General features: G+C 44.7%; 1 protein-coding gene across 2 annotated transcripts in view; it reads right to left on the reverse strand.

Annotated features, from left to right (window-relative positions):
* Positions 1-21,501, reverse strand: part of KIRREL3 (kirre like nephrin family adhesion molecule 3) — a 603,038-nt gene that overhangs the window by 295,199 nt on the left and 286,338 nt on the right. The window lies entirely within an intron of this gene.

The raw sequence follows: 21,501 nt of genomic DNA on the forward strand, positions 1-21,501 counted from the left end.
GCAAGAGCTGCAGCACCTCACTACTAGGGTCACATATAATGAAAATAAGATAGGGGCTGTATGCCACGACTTGCACCTTGCTCAGCGAGACATAAGGCTGCAGAAAGACAACATGCAGTTATGGAACAAACTTGACGATATGGAGAACCACTCAAAGCGCAATAATGTCAGTGTGATCGCTCTCCCAGAATCCCTGACAGGTCAGGAGTGAACCACCTTTGTCTCCGTCACCCTCCCGTCCCTGCTTGGCATCTCAGCTGACTGTGAGGGCCTTATTATTGAACATGTTCACCAAGTTCTTTTTTGCTTACTATCCTTACCCCCATGATGGCCGTATCTGTGAAAGTGGACTGCGCACACTTTTTCCAGTTCCCTCGACTGTTTATATTGTTTTCCTGTTCTTCATGATGAAGCTTGAGGTCAGATATCTATTTTTATGATATATCTGTTTAGGTGTTTTTGTTTATCATTACTAATGTTTACAGCCTCCTAGGTAGCGATGTTAATTTTAGATGTAAGATTCCCCTCCCCATTCTCAATTTCTACCGCAGCTTCCTACTCCCACTGCCCAGTCTCTCCTGTGCATATATCCATTGCAGCTGGATATGATAATCATAATATGGTCCCAGGTGCAACCCGTTTTGTTGACGTCTCCCTCCTGGGGCTATTTTAGGCCAGCAGGGATTGTTACACCTTTTTTTATGCGGATGTTCATTCAAGTTCTAGGAACCTAGGTGCGTTGATCACACTACCTGTCTCAATTGCTGTCTTTTTCTAGTTGTGTTTATGTATGCCTCCCCGCACCCTTCCCCTGTTTCCCCTCTGCCTTTCCTAGGGACTACTGCAAGGCTCTACAGCTGATGATGGTAATTTTTCTGATATCACCCCCCATCCAGACACGCATGACCGACATTAGATGACTCCTTCAATGTGGGTGGATTCCACTCTCCGGCCAAGCATCGCAAGGTCATGCTTTACCTTCGTTAAGCAGGCCTGCATGTGGTATGTATCCAGGAAACACACCTACTTCCCCCTGAACTTCTAAAAATTCAACTCTGGAAAGTGATATTCACTAGTGTCCCTAAATATTTTTAACAGACCGTTTATCATATGCTCCATTTACACTTTGAACACGTACTCCAGGCCTTTCTTTAGACATATAAAACCATGTCAATGCGATTCAGAACCAACCCTATACTTCTATGTGTCAGTATGTTTCTGACTCTTTTAGGGGCGGCACCAACCGGCTCGTAAAAGAGTCAGAAACATACTGAAACTCATCCTTGAAAAAGGCCGGCACATGGCTGAAACCCGTTGGAAGACATCTCCACACCTTCACCACACTGTTAGTCTCCTCTCCATCTGCGGAGAGTCGAGCGCACACTGCTCCAGCTTCCCGTCACTCCCGGATGACGCGTCACACCGAAACCCAGAAGTGACTGCGTGGTCGTAGTAGCGGTGTGGGGACCTAGCCGGTATACTGCTCCCCATGCAGAGCCTAGGAACTTTTGGAACCATCAGGTAAGGGTATAGTGCACCACCGGGGGTTTATGGGACGCCAGTCCCTGGTGCCATTCATACTCCTTACTCAACCAACTGACTTATTCCGCCCTGAACTTTAGCCCACTCTCCCTGAAGCCCTCACTGTTCACACGCTCCTCTGTGTATTGCCCAACCACAGGGTGCCCCCATTCATCACACATACCTGGCAATTAATCCATCTGCAGGTATTTAATACCAGTCAACAGCAGACGCAGCCGTTGCTAGTGACAGCTGTTTGCACTGGACCCCTAACATCCATCATCCCACACAGTACCTGTATATATATACTGTTATACTTCTTGCACTTTAATTGAATACAATTCTTCTACAAACCATTGACAGACCATTTCCATTCATCTATGCAATATAGGGGTACACCTTTTACATCCAACAATTAGAAGGTGAGCGCAGGGCTTACCCTATATCCTCCAATCCTCTGGTGTCAATACCCGCCATTATGGAGATCATTGAGTCCTATGGACCCATCTCAGGATACTAAATCAATGTCTCCAAATCAGAACTTCTTCCTATTTCATCGTTTTCACAATTAATCCAATCTCATCCTGTTATGTCTCAATTCCAAGTCCAACACACACAAATTAAATACTTAGGCATAGCAATAACCAGGAACCCTCACCATATGTATAATTCTAACATCTCTTCACTAATCACTAAAATTACCACTCAACTAGACAGATGGTCTGAGTTGCCATTGTCGCTTGTGGGCAAAGTCTAGATATTGAGGAGCATAATATTCCCAAAGATATTCTACTCCCTTCAATTGATCCCCTGCATAATCCCTAATTCTAATATTCAGCTTCTTAACACGATCATGTCAAAATTCCTGTGGGGCGGTAAATGCCCAAGGATGGCGAACCATAAATTAATTAAATCATCTTCCGATACCTGATTTCCAATACTACTCTTGGGCAACACATTTTGGATTCATTAATGATTGGCTCCAAAATAACTCAACTTTCACAGACTTGGCCTTGGATACCACCATTTTTCACCCCTTCTCCCTTGGTGCTCTCCTCCACACTCCAGCTCACCTTATTCCCCCACACACCATGAATCATGTACTTTTTAGAGGAACATATGCCATACACAAAAAACTGTGCAGAGATCCCAACTGTGTCTCAGTCCGGGCCGGTGCAAGCCCCCCGCCCGCCCCAGGCAAAGCCCCCCGTGCCACCTGCCGCACAATACTGCGGGGGGCGGAGGGGACATTTGGCTGGTGCATTACGGCACGGGGGCGGGAGTGTGTGCGGGCGATAGTGGGGGGTGGTTCGGCGGGTGCGTTACGGCACGTCGATACTGCCGCACTGAAATCCCCCCAGCGGGGAGCAGGAAGCGGGCGGCGCGGAGGGGGCAGCGTTAATTAACGGGTGTTATGGGGGAAGGGGAGAGGGAGAAGGATGACATACTCACCTGCTCCCTGGTACCTCTCTATGGCACCTCAGCGGTTCAGTACAGCCCTCCAGTGGCCGGCGCCCTAGGCAAATGCCTAGTCCTGCCTAGTGGTGGCCCTGGTCTCAGTTTATACCCATTTGGTGCAACCCTCCTTTTTCTCCCTCCCTGCAGGTGAGGCAGGTGTAAAACCCCACCCAAATCTAATTATCTCTGCACAAGTAACACCTGCCTCACCTGCAGTGCTCATGGTTTTGTCCATCTAAGAAATATTTTGTCAGAAAGAGTGAACTACAATAAGGGCCTCAGTTCCTGCTAGAGCCTGCACAAAAATAGCCCTGCATACTCTAATAAACACACCTACTATGTCCCTAGAAAAATTCACGTCCAAATGGAATTGTTTTATAGACTCTTTACCCCAGCAATTGAAAACCAAGGTTACCCATAATTTGAATCCAATTTGAGTGTTTCTTACTCTATTCAGAAGCAACCTCGGATCATATTAATCTGACTCCTAAGTGTTTCCTGGATACATCATCATCAGTAGCAACCCTAATAACGTCCCCATTGACCTCAAAGTGTCGCTTTACCACCCCCCCCCGCATTGGATTGTGATAGGCACCCTCACTGACGAAAGACCACTTCGATGTATTGAAATGTTACATCTAAGCTGATCTATACCAGTGTCCCTTATTACCTTTTGACTTCACACCTTTGCTATGAAATTAAGACACAGTAGTAATTCTTACATCAAAAAAAGTACTTGATTTAATATTTTTTTTTTAAATACTAGAGCAAAGGGCGAGTTGGACCCGCCTAGCAACTACACCCATAATGCCCTATTTCTATGAGGACCAGTTGAATAGCTCTGGTACAGCATAGAGTCAGGTGCCAGAGCGGTGATTCCGCTGCTTCAACATTATTCCGATTAAACATTCACAGTGTGTATTCTAACCATTTGCATCGGTGTGGGAAGCTCGAATTAATTAGATCATGTATCCCATATTACAGCAATAGTCTTACTTAATTGCAAGAAAAATAGATTAACTGGGTCACAAAAGATCTCTTAGGGGCTAAAGAGTAAATTAGTAGTAATGTCAGTGGCTTTGAAGTAACGGAACTTAGTTTAATCCAGCACACACATTCTCTTGCTGACCTTGGGCAAGTTAGCTTCTCCGAGAACTCCAGGCTCCAAAAATAGATACAAGTACTAAATGGTCTGAACAAAAAGAAAATAACGAATGTTATCCCCCCCCCCCACACACACACACACACAGACAGACACACACATTTCCATACATAAGGTCAGTATCGGTGCATATCTTAACTGTAACGGCAGTCACAGGTTGAACACACTGATGCTGCTCCGCATGGGCGGATCAGAAATGTACCCTGCCCAGTCGGGATCTGGAGGAGCTGGGATTCACACAGCAGGGGTGGGGCTATGATCATGGGAAGTGCCTCATCATGTGCCCATCCCACTCAGTTCACAAATGTTTCTGGTTAAGTAAGCAAGGATAAAATAACCCTCAGTGGCTATAGGTTTAATCTTAAAGTGAACACAAAAAATGTCTGTTGGGCATGCCTTGGAACACTGCACTGGGGAGTCCCTCTCTCTCATTGTTCTGTATCGCTCTGCTGAAATACAAATCAGACTGTGCTAGAAGCAGAACATGACGGGGGAAATTTACTAAAGGAAATTTGTAAAAAAAATAGGTGTATTTGTATCCAGAAATACACTTATTTTTGCCATTTACTATCCCGAAAATACGGGAATTTGTATTCGTATTGATGTGCTATCAATACGAATTGCCGTATTTTTGGGATAGTAAGGGGAAAATTTACTAAAGGAAATTTGTAAAAAAATTGGTGTATTTGTATCCAGAAATACACTTATTTTTTACATTTACTATCCCGAAAATACGGCAATTTGTATTGGTATTGATGTGCTATCAATACCAATACGAATTGCCGTATTTTCGGGAAAGTAAATGTCAAAAATAAGTGTATGTCTGGATACAAATACACCTATTTTTTACAAATTTCCTTTAGTAAATTTCCCCCTAAATGTCAAAAATAAGTGTATTTCTGGATACAAATACACCTATTTTTTACAAATTTCCTTTAGTAAATTTCCCCCGACATCTCAGGCAAGAAAGAGAGACCACATGGGTTTTGAACGGGGCCGAGTGCTAAAGTTAACACTAGTGTACCATAGCTTATAATATAACATATACACAATACACTGTCCATATAATGATGAGTAGGACCGAAGACTCACAACCTTGTACAAATACCACACACGTGTGTTAATCCCTTTAATAGAACCCAGATTTTTCAGCCATCGTTCCCTTGTTACAACTACTTAGATGCCTTCCCAGTAGGAAGGTCTTCTCACTACAGGTATTACTGTGAGCATAAACAGAACTGGCTAGTACTAATAATAGCTCTAAAGTACTATGCAATATAAGACAACATGTGCACAATGGGATGTGACAGCAGAACAAAACACGATCTGGAATCTTGTAGTGTTGCGCTATTTGCCGGGTGGCGGGCGGGAAGCTAATTTTGAACCGCACAGTCCGAACAGTCTTTTCAAAATCAATCAATTGCTACAAGTTCCCAGCCGTCGCTGCCTGGACCCCACTGCACATATGTATGTGGGGGGCCCAAACTAATGTTCTGCCCAGAGACCCCTGCCAATGTTACCATGCCAATGGTACCACACATATTACACAGGCTGCAGGGTATCGCACACATTATGCAGACTGCAGGGTACCGTGCACTTTATGCAGACTGCAGGGTACCACGCACGTTATGCAGACTGCAGGGTACCGCGCACTCTATGCAGACTGCAGGGTATCGCGCACGTTATGCAGACTGCAGGGTACCACGAATGTTATGCAGACTATCAAAGGATAGAGGTTGCAGATACTGTACTGTTCAGACGTTCTTCCTGTATACCACCTCCTGCCTGCATATCAGATCCTGCCTGCATACCAACCAAAGGCTGCATACCATCCACTGCCTGCATACCACCCACAGCCTGCATAGCATCTCCTGCCTGCACACCACCCCCAGCCTGCATACCACCTCCTATCTGCATACCACCTCCTATCTGCATACCACCTACTACCTGCACATCACCTCCTACCTGCATACCATCTCCTGCCTGCAGATATCAACCTGCCTGCATACCAGCTCCTGCGTGCATACCGCCCCCTGCATGCACACCACCTCCTGCCTGCACACCACACTCCCTGCCAGCACACCACCTCCTGTCTGCATACCACCTCCTACATACCTACCACCCTCTGCCTGCCTACCACCCCCTGCCTGCATACCACCCCCTGCCTGCATACCGCCCCCTGCCTGCATACCACCTCCTGCCTGCACACCATCCCCCTGCCTGCCTACCATCCCCCTTCCTGCCTGCCATGCCTGCCTACCACCCCCCTTCATGCCTACCACGCCCTGCCTGCACACCACCTCCTGCCTGCACACCACCTCCTGCCTACATACCACCTCCTGCATGCTTACCACCCCACTTCCTGCCTACCACCCCCTGCCTGCCTACCACCCCTTGCCTGTCTACCACCCCCTGCCTACCACCACCTGCCTGCACACCACCACCAGCCTGCACACCACCTCCTGCCTGCATACCACCCGCCTGCCTACCACCCCCTGCCTGCCTACCACCTCCTGCCTGCATACCACCTCCTGCCTGCATACCACCCCCCTGCCTGCATACCACCTCCTGCCTGCATTTGCGATCACATCAGAGTAAACCAATGTGCAAACTGTCACATAAAACACTTCCTCTGGTTTCCTTAATTCCCTGCACTACACAGCCAGCACCAAGGACAGCTCCACCTGCCTACAGGTCTCATGCTTGTACCATAAACCCATTGCACCCTTGGAAGCAGATGCCATTGGTGTCACTGTCTCCCCACCTGGACAGTTGTTCTTGTCCTAAATGCAGTGGAATGAAAACTGTGTTTACCCATCTAAAGCGCCCACTTTGATTTTGATGAGATTTACCAAGAAGAAACTATGAATATTTCAAGCTTCAAACACGAGACGTGGTCTGGGAGGGAGGCATTTTGATTTCTTTAATTATTTTCAGCGTCTTATGTTTTTTTTTCCTTTCCTTTATTCTTCAGAACAAAGAGAAATTTCTCTTAGAACACAAATCGCTCCCATATTGTTCCCTTTGATTAGCAGAGAATTCATTTTGTGCATCTTTGTGTCAAGGATGCTCTCTCCGCATTGTCATGGAACTAACAAGGAGAAATGGAATTCTGTCATGTGCCCATTCTGTCAAGTAGATCACAAAGGTTTTTGTTTTTTTATAGGGGCATCGGCATCATTAGAGGAGTGCAGCAATAATGCCTGAATGCACGGCAGCAATTACACGGAAAAAAAGTAAAAACTTGCCTGAATTTTATTCCACATGCGGCTTAGTCTGAAAGCTCTCCTGGTCTACACAGAAGCTGAATGCGATATCCTGAAATGTGGCAAGTTCTAACAGCGTTCTAACATCGCTGCCGACACAGGAGGTGTGGACACCATTTCCCGGTAGTGGGCCTTTGTTAGCAAAGCAAAAAAGCACTCAACAGGGCAAAACCATGCTGCATGCAGGCGGGACAGATTACGTGCAGAGAGTGTTAGATTTGGTCGAGTTATATTTATTTCTGTGCAGGGTAAATAGAGTATGCTTTTGCATGTAGTGCACAGATATTAGACCGCTATTTTTTTACACTGCAAGTTAGATTTCAGTTGCAGTGAAACCCCACCCAAATCTAACTCTTTCTGCACAAGTTACATTTGCCCCACATGCGTGGTTTTTCCCAGTTGTGTACTTTTTGACTTTGCTTACAAAGCTGAATCAAGCACTATTTCCCATAATGAAATCACAAGGGTTCAGGGGAATATGTAACAAGTTATTCCACACAGCTTTAATGCAGACTTTACAACGAACAAGTGAATGCGTTTAAAAGGTTGGAACGATTCAGGCTACATGTCAACTAATAGCTTCCCATCGGAGATGACCAATTGATAGTCTGATCAAAGTTTTAACTAAATTAGAATGTACTTACACTATGCAAAGATTGAGATCAGAACTCATATAATAAGTATTATATTATTAGAACACCTTTGTTAATATATTAACAGAGTTTTGAATTCTATTGTTTCCTCACCCAGTTGGCTAATCAGATAGATGGGTGACATTTAATGGGATGAGAAATTCAGAAAGTGAGAGATTTGGTGAGAAATCTCCAGTTTTTTTTAAAGTGGCAATCATTTACACTTCAAAATCAAACTGGTTTTGCAGTGTAAACGATTGCCGCTTTAAAAAAACCTGGAGATTTCATACAAAATCTCTCACTTTCTGATTGTCTCATCCTATTAAATCTCACCCAGAGTTCAGGTATGTTATGTGACTGTGGTTGCCATAGCACCTTGAAATCTGTTGATCTGTCAGTCATTAATAGGATCAAGGAGAAATGGGTAATAACAGTTTTCTTATAACCTGCCATGGAGATTTAAAAACAAATTTTGCTTTCACGGGCTTGCTGCTTTAAAAATATTAAGGATAAAATAAACAGGAAAGGGGGAGAGTAGGAAGCCCTGTGGTTTCTATCCCACAATCCAATCATGTTTCTAGCCATTTGTGGCATATCGCCATATTACATATATTTCTATCAATGCTGTAATAAATGCTTTGTTATGGGAGAATAATAATTCATGATAACAAATTGGATGTATCACAGCTGCATAATTATATTTCTGAACGCTCTCCATGCATTTACAATGTTATGCGGAAATAAAGGGATGAGCACCCGATAACTAAAACATTTACTGCAAATGCAAAGAAGAAAAATAAGTGGTGGATATTTAAGGGAAATTTAATATGAGATGATCTTTATCATGCTATTTGTATTGTGAATTAAAACGGATGGATTTCTATGTGGCTAGGTCTTTCCACAGTAAATGACTAAAGCAGGGGTGGCTGGACTTTGACGACTTGTAATACTAGCGCAGACGGAGGGTAGGGGGGGTGTATTGGGGGGTATGTGTACCCAGGCACCGCCCCTGACAGAAGAGACAGCAAGCATGATATTACAATGCCCCACCCTCTCCCAGCAATTTGCCACAATTTGCAGGTTACTGGAGATTGATACGAGATTTTGTTAGAATCAGACATTTTAGGAGAGGTTTAGTAAGATTGTATTTTATGTTTGTTTTGGAAATCACACTTTTAGTAGGGTGATGGACACTATTTGTTGTTCTAAAAGGAATACTGCTGCATACATCAGAGGAATCCATGCTGCTTTGTATACGGACGCAAGTTGCAAACACAACATTCATTCCTCTCAGCTTATAAATGAGTAATAACAATTCTAAAGGTGCCCATACATGTTACAATTATTGCATACAATATTGCAATACTTGCAAATAAGCACATACTTTTTGTACTAGATCTCATCTCATCGCAAAACCGAGATGAGATGAGATGCGATATTGTATACAATATTGTATGCAATAATTGTAACGTGTATGGGCACCTTTAGCCTTTTCCTATAGCTAAGTATAACTGGGCTCCGTCTTAGTTTGTGGCTGAAAACCGCTAACACTTTCTTGACATTAAGTTTGTGCAAGAGGTAATTTACCAAAGACCCACACCAATGGAGGAATGTCCCAAAAGTCCTTTGTAGATCAGAAGTCTTTTGGGGAGTCCTCACTAGAAACACGGTGGGTCAGGATTTGTCAACAAACTGTATGATGAGTATTTCATGCGGTCAGTAGGAGTCCAGGTAATGGATAATCACTGACGTGTTTCTGCGTCATTTGTTCTGCACATGTACAGACAGGGCCTTACACAGACACAGATTCACAATAATCGGAACTCTGTCTACAGACCCTCTCCTCCATTCACCTCTGAATCAGGGCCTGTGTTCTCATAGATTGCCTACACCTTATCTCTATTGCATATGATCATAGGTGGTCCCCCAAAAAACTTTTACTTAAATATGCATACAGATGGGGCCTCATACACGGACGCCCGGCACATCTGAGATGCTGCAAAATCAGTAGCATAGGGTATCCTTCTTTATATTGTGAATCTTGGTCGCACAGCAGGGGTGTCGAAAAGACACTCAAAGTGTACCAGAGATGCTGGGCTGTGTTTTTAATTGCATACAAACTAGTATTACACACATACAAAGTCCTAGCTGAAGCACAACGGACATCGGTGTGAGACAAAGCCACAGCTGCTGCATCAGTGACCTGTTTAAAGAGAGGCAGACTCGCTGGTACTTAGGATGCCACCTGGTCTTACGCTTAGAACACAGATGTACAAATATTGCAAAGTTCAGTGGTCTGTGTACGCTATCAATTCAGTTTTGTCATTCATTTATTTATGCGAATAACATGAACATTTTGAGCAAATAAGGTGCTCGGCATGGTTGAGTCACCCAGGACCTGGCACACCAAGAGGGGCAACTGGCATGACTGAAGCCATAGAATAAAAAGGATACAATTTTAAGTTCAGGTACGAATATGATTTTTATCATGCTGAGTACTTCAATTAGATTAAAATATTGATTAAAAAATTTAAAAGTACATTTGTGTGGGATATGCCACAAATAAAGTTGTCTGTAGATCAGAACACACATACATTCTCCAGTATTGCACAGCTGTAAATACTTTCACTAACTGAAGGGTGTTCTATGATGACAAATCCTAAAGCCCTGGCTTTATTCTCATATGTGTTACATTTTTTTTTTTTATAGTATCAATATGTAAATGGCCTCAGTTTGTAGCGGCTGGTTATTACATTCAGCACCCGATACAGAAAGCCTCCTACCCCGGCAAACAGAATCCTTACATAGACTGTGCTCCACCAGTGGAGTCCCTGTCCCAACAACATTACGTATTCCAAGCGAGTCTTCAGCAGGCTTAGAATTCTCCCGGGGACCATATCAATACTGAGCTGCAGTTTTACCGAGACTGAAAACCCTCAGAATTTGTCAATGGAAATATTCCATTTTTAAGCAGTATAAATAAATGTAAAACTGTGTCTTTTGAGCAGTGCAGCCGAAGTGTACTATCTGCTCAAAATAATGCTTCAATTCCCGGAAACTCTACTGCTTATCTTCTCAAAGTGTCCCCTGGCCCTACTCGCACTCATATCTGATTGGCTCAGACGGCAGCCTGCATTCCACATTCCAGCCATTCCTCATATTGAGTTATTCTCTCTATTCCCTTTAAAGTCATAACCGCTGTTATCAAAACTCTGTAAATGTGCCTTTGCCTCGCCTCTCACAGAAAATATATATATTTGCTTTATGAAGTATATTGCAGCGCTTCTCCCTGAAGAATTGCCCCAATGTCTGTCCCAACTGTATGCACACTGGGGTCGTGCTGGTGCTCTATACATAATTGATCAAGTGAAAGTGGTGGGGTCTCGGAAAGTCGGCAAAGTGGGAGACGCTCGGGGCTGGGGCTTCCTAAACCCTAAAATAACCTTTTATTCATGGATGCTCCACTAGGGTAGAGTGGTAATCAGTTATTATAGAGGTCCTGCTTGTACCATATATTAGGAGAGATCTGTAAAACATGCACTGCTGATGGGGCAGTAGAGCTGGGGACATATGGTCATTGCATCGACCATATTTAGGCTGAAATAGATAGACATCGTTAAGGTCAACAATGGGAAGGTTTTTTCCCGAATGTTGACGTAGTCATCATGGACACCGTCTAAAGCTGGTTTCACATTGCAAAAACCTGCTTTCAACTCGTTTTTGTAAACGTTTTTTTAAATGGGTCAAAAGCCAGGTAAACCCCTTTCATACTGCATGATGTAAAGGTATATTGCAGTTTCAATACCATCAGATTCAACCCGTTTCACCCATAGAAAGCCATACAATGTAATTTTAAACGTTTTTTTTTCCTGCTTGTGGGCGGGGATAATGTGTGGTTATCATTTGTAGCAAATACCGTTTCTGAGCTGTTCAGACTGCAGGGAAAACGGCTCAGAAACGTGTAGGATCCTGCTTTTAACACGTTTCAAAATACCGGTATTTTGTAACCGGTAAATTGATTGTAGAGCTTTCATATTGCAGCTGGTGCCGTTTTAAAGCAGTTAAAAATCGGCAATATGCCCTGTCAAAACTGCAATGTGAAAGGGGCTTAAGTGTACCGCATACCCTTGCATGGCTCGCTGTTCTTGCCATGCTTCTGGAACACTATTCTCCCACCACAAACTAGTGGATGGTAGGGCAAGAAATACCACCTGTCGGCACATGTCGGCTCAAAAAAAAATCGACCTTTTGACTGAGGGGTAAATTTATAAGTTGAGAGTCCTATTAAAGTTGGGATGTTGCCCATAGCAACCAATCAGATTAGTTAGCGCCTTCTAGACGATAATAGAATCTAATTGGTTGCTAGAAAGCTTTACAAAGTTTGGTACATAGAGGGGGTCAGAGCCCATATGATAAACTGCAGATTCTGCATCATTTTATAAAAGAGAAAAGGCCGAATAAACAGATCCCTTAATGCTTTAAATCAATGGTTCTCAACAGGTTATTTTTTCTGGATCTCAGTCTGCGGAAACAGGTATAAAAATAGCAAAATAGGTTAGCTCACCTGTGCATAACCAAACAAATCCACAAAACATGGCCGGTGGTAGTACTTGAGGACTGGAGCAGCGAACTTTTAAAGAAAATAGAATTTGAAACAAAAAATATGGATAATGCAATAATAAGAATAATTAAGTAATCCTTATAACCACCATAACGGTAACATGGCAGGAACGCGCAATCATTTATAAAACAGGATTACAATCCGTCACCCAGTGACTTCTGCAAACTCCAGCTCCGACGGTAATTCCAAATGTTTTATGGTTTCTTCTCCTTTCTTACTGTGTTCTGCGGAGAATACGCCGGCGAAGAAGGCGTTACAGCGAGGACCATGAATCTGACACCGTCCCAAAGAGAAGGAATAAATATAGAATCGGAAGATAACGGTCATTATTCACCTGTCAAAACAGTACCCCCCAAAAAACCTATTATCCAACATAAAGGCAGATTCTGCGAGTGCTGAGAAATGTTATCCTTGGTGTTATTCATTTCCCAGATCAAACGATGTGTCTCCCGGGTTATGAATCTCTGCGGCTCATGTCGGCATGAAGCTGAAGAGCTATAAAATGATGCACAGTACTCCCCTGTATCCCATACATACAGTTTATCAGGGTCGGGAAGCATCCTCCTCATTCACGGAGCAAGGCTGGGTGACCAGTTCCCCTTCAAATATCTAGTGGCTAGCTCGACTCGGCAGTCAATTTGTCAACCAAAAGGTCTGGTAATGGCCGACACATGTTAAGGTCAACATGAGTTTTCCACAATTTTTTTTTTCTTTTCATGGACTTTTCTCATTCTTATGGGACTCATCCCAAACAGTCCACCTTACTGGGCACAGGACAAGGGCACGACAGAAGACAATGGGCAGAAACCACAGCTCTCTTTTATATCATTTGTACAAGTTACAAGTCCATGGTAACCATATAAATCTCCAAACCCAGTTCCCCCACGGAACGCCTATCCTTTAGTCATGGTACCCACTGCACCATAATTATCTTTATGTACTCTGTAATAGGGCGCTGCGGATCCCTTGTTCTCTGCCCCCTGATACTTATGTCAGTGCCGCCTGCTGATGCAGCTATGGTTATGTGCCCTGTACATGTCCTCTATTGTATTCAGCTCTACGTCACTGTATCCTGGGTTATATACTCTGTAATAGGGTACTGCGGATCCCTTGTTCTCATCACCTGATATTTATGTACGTGTCCTCTGCTGATACAGCTATGGTTATGTGCCCTGTACTTGTCCTCTATTGTATTCACCTGTGAGTCACTATGGGTTATATACTCTGTAATAGGGCGCTGCGGATCCCTTGTTCTCTGCCCCCTGATACTTATGTCAGTGCCACCTGCTGATGCAGCTATGGTTATGTGCCCTGTACATGTCCTCTATTGTATTCACCTTTAAGTCATTGCTTCTTGCTTTGCTTGTTCCTTCATGAGCTCAGTAATTGGGCTCTGCGGATCCCTTGTGGCGCCATATAAATAGAGGATAAAGAACATAATAATAGATATATATCTATATATATTTATTTTATTGTTTTCTGCAGACTATTCTTGTGTAGCTGACAAGTTCACCTGTAGTTCACAAAGGCCAATCTGCAGAAAGATCAATACGGCTGAGTTTTACACAAGAGAACATTTTGTTTGGATCAATTTCATCTAGCACAGCCGAGGTTACTTATGCCAGGGCAGTATTGACAAGCGATGACGATCAGTTCAATACAGTTCTTAGCTGGCTAAATGCAGAATCTGATCATCTTAGAGACCAACATTTCCTGCTAATATTATTCAGGTTACTAAATTTGCCACCCTGTTCATGTAAGTTGCCCCGGGTGTCTACACGCAGCCTTGCAAATTTTGAAGCACTGTATGTGTATTTAACGCTGTTTGCACAGCCCCCCCCCCATCATTCCATGGTCGCCAACCATCAAATGATTCGGAATGTTCACACAAAATTAAGACACCCTCTGGTGCATATTCCCTGTACGGGAACAGGGCAGGCAGCAATTCCCATGGGAACGCCCAGTGGGTGGCCAAACAGCCAATTTCAGATTGCCACCTCTGGGGGGGCTGCGAGCTACAATGTGTATCCTCTGGATATTCATGAATTGCTCTGTCTGGCGCCATCTAATTCCTCCCTTAGGATGCCATGATGACCAATTTATCAATTAAACTCTTATTTGAATGTATAGATAACCAGCTTTATGCAGAATGAATATACAGGATTGTATCATCATTCTGTATAACGGTATTGGCGAGAGATTAATATCACCGGGCTGAAAAACAACAACAAAAGAAGCAGTTGGCTTTAATCCCAGTGTTTGCTCTGTGTGATTCTGACTCTGCGAGCGTCTGTTCTACACAAGTACATAGTATTATGTAGAGATGATTATATGAATATTAAAGGGAAATAAACCCAGGCAGTCCCATCAGTTGTCCTAGTCACACACTGGTGAACAGACAGTTTGTGATCTGGCCACTAGGGGGAGCACCTCATTCTATTGAGTTTGTGGAGTTTCTGATGCTGAGGTAATGTATTGCATATGTTTTACTATAATGGTGGTTGGTATTCAGCCATCTGTTATATCCATATGGATTAAATAAATTGTGTTAAATGCATTTCAGCGCTGTTTTCAAAGAATAACTTGTCGCCTTGATGATTTTACATAGCTGCAAGACAAAGCTCTATGCAAAAATATCTACCGAGAGGACTAAATTCCTGTCTTCTAGGTATTAATGCTGAAAGGCCAGGAAATGGGATTGTGCCTCCATCTTACTTACCTATTTATACTGATAATATTGGTCCAGGACTAGATACATAGTAATTGTTTATGTCAGTGTTGTAATGTCTTCCCTTTGCACATGTATTTTAATGTACGCTGTATTCCAGCTTGTTCATCAGGCCTCTGTTTCTTGTAACCATACTTGCCTACCTGACCCTCTCCATGAGGGAGAAAATGCTCTGCTCCTGGACTTCCCTGGTGATGTATGATTGCCATCACCTGTGGTGAGCTAGGTAATTTATAAGAAAGGTGTTTCACCACAGGTGATGGCAATCATACATTACCAGGGAAGTGAAGGAACGGTGGGTGCATTTTCTCCCTCATGGAGAGGGTCAGTATGCTTGTAACACAGAAGACTCCCCTTCTGCATTACAGTGGGGTACATACAATACACTGGCGGTCAAAAGATTGACCCTGGCATCCTGATATGGAAAATCTCAACAGGGGCTCGGTTAGTAGGTAACCCTTTACCCCTACCCCTCTCAACCTAACCCTACCTTGCAGCAGTCTAAGCCTAATCACCCCCCCCCCCCACACACACACACACACACCCACAGCCTGTCCTGTCCCTAACCCTCACCGCCTAAACCTAACCCCCACCCCCTTCCCCACCATAGCCTTACCCTAAGTCTCCGCAACAGTGGCTAAACTTAATCCGCCTTCCCAGGTTACATGCTAGTCCACTCTGCATACCTACCGATCGAAATACTGGAAGTCCGTGTCCCAGCGTCATTATCCTGATACTTTTCAAAGTTCCAGAGCCGGTGTTCTGGTGGCAATTAGCTCAAACTTTCTAATAAACACATTTGCCAATATCAGTATAAATGCAGAAAGCCCAACATTTCCACAGCTTTCTGTATGAGTCTCAGGAGGAGGTGAAAAGCAATCCATGTTATGTGCAGCCTATGGACGTATCGTGTTCTGTCGTTGTAACTCACATCTACACAGTTCACACAAAATGTACATGTGTTCTCTACATGCCCATACAAACCTCTGACTCCCCAAGCCTAACTTGCTGCCACACTGCTATATATTACAGCATACTGCCCACTAAAAACCACATTACCCCAGCAATCTGTCTGGATTAGCATGCAGCACTTCTCGTGTATCCAATTCCTATTTCCCTGAAGATTGCAAACTTGCGAGCAGGGCCCTCATACCTTCTCGGCTTGTCTGTTAAGACCCAGTCTGGCTTTATTACTATGGTCCCAATTGTAAAAGAGGAATATGCTGCTGCTGTATAAGTAAGGGTTAATAAAATAGGGACAATGAACAACATCTCTTTGTGCCGTGGGCCTAATAACACCCCAATCCTGTTCTTAGTTACTGCACAGAAAAGCTCCCGTTTGATACATGTTTGGCTGCTTCCATCATCAGAAGCTTTGTGACAGGAACAGAGGGATTCCTTCGCTGAAACTAAAATGAACCCTAATTACCTTCCTTGGGGTACTCGAAGCACATTAATTCCGAAAGATGGGGCCAGTGAAGTGTTATGGAGATGTTTATCCCACGCACAACGCGTGGTACGGACACAGAGAGGCCTTTTTATTTCCAGCTTACCCATTCAGGCTGAGAAGCGATTTATGCTGGAGAACGCCGCCTTACCCTGTAGAGCTTTAGGGCTTTTAAATCTGCAGATATTTATATGAGCCAGATTAGAAGCCACATTGTGCAATTGTGTTAATGATGAAACAAAGCATTTCTGCATCGCAGGGCAAGAGAAGAAGAGGCTGAGGCAATGGCGACAGACGGAGGCTGAGGCAATGGCGACAGGGTTTGCTGCTATGAACAGCAAAGGTTGACATGCATTGGTTCAACCGCTGAAGATCGACATGGCTCAGTCGACATCTGAAATAGGTCAACGTGCCTAAGGTCGACATGGATGGAAGGTCGACACAAGCATGAGGTTGACAATGTCTAGGTCGGTTTAAAAAAGAATTGACCCGACATGTGCCGGCAGGCGGTATTTCATGACCTACCATCCACTAGGGCATGGAGGGAGAATGGAATGGTGTGCCGAGTGTAGTGAGGCACCGTGCCAGAGGCATAGCGAGCACAGCTATCGTTGGGGACAAAATAAAATGAGCAACCGTTGTCGACATTTTGACTGTCGACTTAAATTGTCGACCTTTGATGCATTGATCCAATATGGGATCCTTGCATCTATTATTCAGACAGATCTCAGCAGCCGCTGAGAACAGCGAGGCACCCGCAGATACTGTAGCGCTCCACACCCGCCCAGCCTAAGTCACAGATTTTCCTTACTGCACAGTAAATCCTTGTTGTCTTAGAGATAAACCTCTGCGTGAACCACAACCTCATTTTCCCATGTGCTCACACGCCAGCCGCTACAATCACATCCTGCGCAGGTAGGCCTGCAGAGAAAGCAATGTTCCAACCTGCAATTAGGCTTAATCCGAGGAGACGTCTTCCAGTGACATGCACTTATGCCCTTCTCCGTCTATATAAACACCCAGGACATCAATATTGCTTCCACATCCAGGCCGCTTTCAGACTACTAGAAGGAATAGACAGGTTTAAACCCAATGCACAGACCTCTGCTGCTTCAGAACCTCGTGAGAATCTATTTTCTTACTTTTTTGTATTGACGAAGGGGAATAAAGTAGAAACTTTAGCAAAACATAACATACCAGTAAGCCCGCTCAAAGCAAATGCTTCGAAAGCTAGTATGCTACAGTACCTTGTGATTGCCCCTGTGTTTGTGCATGTCCAAGAGAGAAACAGATGTAGTCTCACTCACTGCCAGCAGATGGCAGTGTTTCGGAGACACACAAGCGGACATACATATATAATCCAAAACTGTTGTCCTAAAATATAAAATAACTGTATCAGTTCGCTTTCTCAAGTGAACTCCCCAAAAGAACATCATTGCCGCTATACTGGGCAATAGATGCTACTTTTGGGGCAATTAACCGATAACCGTGTGCCTGTACAGGGCATGTGATCAGACGTTGCCCTGGTGAAAAATTTCCACACAGTAACAAGTCCCGAATCACTATGGTAACGGGTTCTATTATCCTGAAATAGCTAACAGTCCACAGTGTCCATCATCCTATGGAAATTAATGTTTTCGCATGATTTCTGTCTTAACCCTTTGAAACATTTTTACTCATCATAAAGGGATGCAATCAAAATCCCGACGGTCAAAATCCCGACTACCATTGACCGACGGTCAAAATCCCAACAAGGTCAAAATACCGACATTTAAAATCCCGACAAGGCTGAGCAGAACGTCTTCTCTGCAGCTCCCGCAGACCGAACGATTCTGGGCTGTTCTAGCCCCAGCGTGAGGTCCAACAGCAGCCTGATCCCCCTCCACCGGCTAGCGTCATCACAGCGGTGAGTGCTGCGGAGTCGGGGAGCCGTTATAACGGCTCCTGCGGATTGCGGCCTACCGCTGATCGGAAGCCGGGGGCTAAATTTATGAGCCGGGCCGGAACTGAGCTCCACACCAGCCGCGACACCCGCGATCGTGCCCGGAGGCACTCAGGAGACCCCCAGAAAGAGGATTCTTCCTCCCTAGTAGGGGAGACCCTCTCTGAGCTCTGCCAGACGGCCAGCAGGGCGAGAAAGTAGTGCAGTTGGAGGTGAGAGGGAACAGGGCAGCATAAAAGCTGTGGGACTGGCGGCCATCTTACAGGGGGCAGAAACAGTGAGAGCTTCCCATCTGGAGCTCATAATCACTCTCCAGCTAGAGCCCTCTGCCTGTGTGAGCCTGTGTGAGCCTAGACAGTGCCACAAATATACCTACACAGAGGAGACCTACCTGCAGGTCCTCAGTAGCCTCTGTAACACCCGAAAGTGAAGTCCCCCACTAAAATATCCCCTGCTACACCCACCATACTGGTAGTAAAGAAGCGAGGCCATTGGCCCCATCTAATTGTCAACCAGGGCCTAACCTAGCTGAGGTATTGCTGCTGCCCCCCCTCCCCTTACACTACACCCCGCTGAGTTCGAGTGAGCACCTGCTTTCAGGCTGGACCGGGAGCGGGGCCACTCTTCTGCTCCGTAAGCCTCCCCACCCACAATATTAATGAAACACAACAGGGCTCTGACCACAGAAGCCCGGCTGAGTGGAATTTCACATCCTCAGAAACCCAAAGTGGTGCGCCCCTACACCCCAGATGTGAGCGTCGCTATGCCAATTATTCCTTGGTGATGGTTGATGGCTAGTTCCCCGTACATAGGTCCTCCAGCTTAACTACACTCTGACGGACAGGATGGATTAAACCCCCATCCTATATATCCATGCAATTTTCATAACATACTAATAACCAACACACAGTCCCCTGGCTCCGTAGCCCATCGCTAACCTGTGAACCGGCACTTAACAACAAGTTCACCATGCCACCGAAGAGGGGAAGCAAAACCCCTAAAAAACCGACACCGGTACAGTTCATGGAGCCAACTTCACAGAGGCATCAAGACTCCTCAACCTCCACAACATCAACCGCTGCCTCTAATACCTCCTCTAAGTCTCCCGCCTCCAACCCTTTCACCGTTCTGGAGACGGAGCTCGATCCGCAGGCTCCACTTACAACTCAATCTATGCTACGGCTGTTCACGGTGTTCCGGACGGACATTCTCACCAACATAGAATCCTCAGTCCAGACGCTTAGAGCAGATCTGGGAGGCATAACGAACCGCACGGATCATTTAGAGTTAAAGATGCAGGAACTGATGACGTCTCATAACGATCTTCTCACTTCCCACTCGGAACTCCAGGAGGAAGTCGTCTCGATGCGAGATAAACTCGCTGACATGGAAGACAGGTCGAGACGGAACAACCTTAAAATTAGAGGAGTCCCGGACTCAGTTGCCCCTGCGGAGCTTAGAGACTATGTTACCAAGTTATTTCAGAGACTACTGCCAACGGCCACACCACAGGACCTGATAGTAGACCGAGTGCATCGGTTGCCCAAACCCAGAGGCAACTATGCATCTAACTACCCAAGAGATGTCCTGCTTAGAATACACTTCTTTCATATCAAAGAGGACATCCTTAAGGCCGCAAGACTCGCGGAAGGGTCTGATACCCTGGGAGGTCTACAAATATACTCCGATCTGTCACAAGCCACCCTAGCCAAGAGACGAGCCTTCCACCCCATCACGTCTGCCCTGCGCGACAACGATATTCAATATAGATGGGGATTCCCGGTAAAGATCATCGTAAGATACGAATCATCCTCTTATGTGATCTCGTCACTGGAGGCTGGAATCAAACTCCTGGCGGATTGGGACATCACGGTTACCACTCCTAGATCTTCAACCGAACCCCGCTTACCAGAGGACTGATGGAGACGAATACCTGAACTCCCAGTGGACCCTGTGGGTACAAAGGCTGTGCCCGTTGGCACAACACAGTATTGTATACATATATCTGTTCCTTATGTTTCTCCACTACCAGTTTTGCAACTCTTTAATTCTAAGATACATATATTGTGTAAGAAGTTGGTCCACCGGGGTCTGACTATGAGACTGTAGGCACTAAGGCTGTTTCCATTAGTGTAACTCAGTATTGTATACACATTGTAGTTCTTTGTTTTTTCTCCACTACCAAGTTCGTAACTCTTTGATTCTAATATGCATATAGTATTTAAGAAGTTAGTTTTTCCATGGTTGGCCTAAAATATGATATTAGGAGAAGCCACTCATGTAGATAGTGAATTCGGATAACAATCTAATTTCATATGCGCCACCTATCAGTTCCAGATGCGACCAAATACCGCATAGTGTAACTGGGACCCTCGGTGGATAGTGCTAATTATCTCATTATTCTAATTATCTCAATAAATTTTAGTTTAGTATGTTCTACGAAATGTGCTCCACACCAGAAAATACTTTGCTGCATAGCCATCCTGACAGGACCTGTCAGAAACCACACCCCCAATGTTTTTTGATTTGTCACCAGTCTTTAAAGGTGACAAACACTCTGGCCCTAGTTTTAGGGCTATTTCAGTTCACCCCTATATTTGTCCTTCTATTTTTGTTTTCTGTTACCTATTTTGTTTCGGATGCCGCCAAGCCCTTGCGGCACCCCCCTCCCCCTCCCCCCCCACAGTAGAGTCCATCCACGAACGGTTCACGCATGCCCCGAGA

This window comes from Crinia signifera, chromosome 19, assembly GCF_055691185.1.
Source record: "Crinia signifera chromosome 19, ASM5569118v1, whole genome shotgun sequence".
Taxonomy (NCBI): domain Eukaryota; kingdom Metazoa; phylum Chordata; class Amphibia; order Anura; family Myobatrachidae; genus Crinia; species Crinia signifera.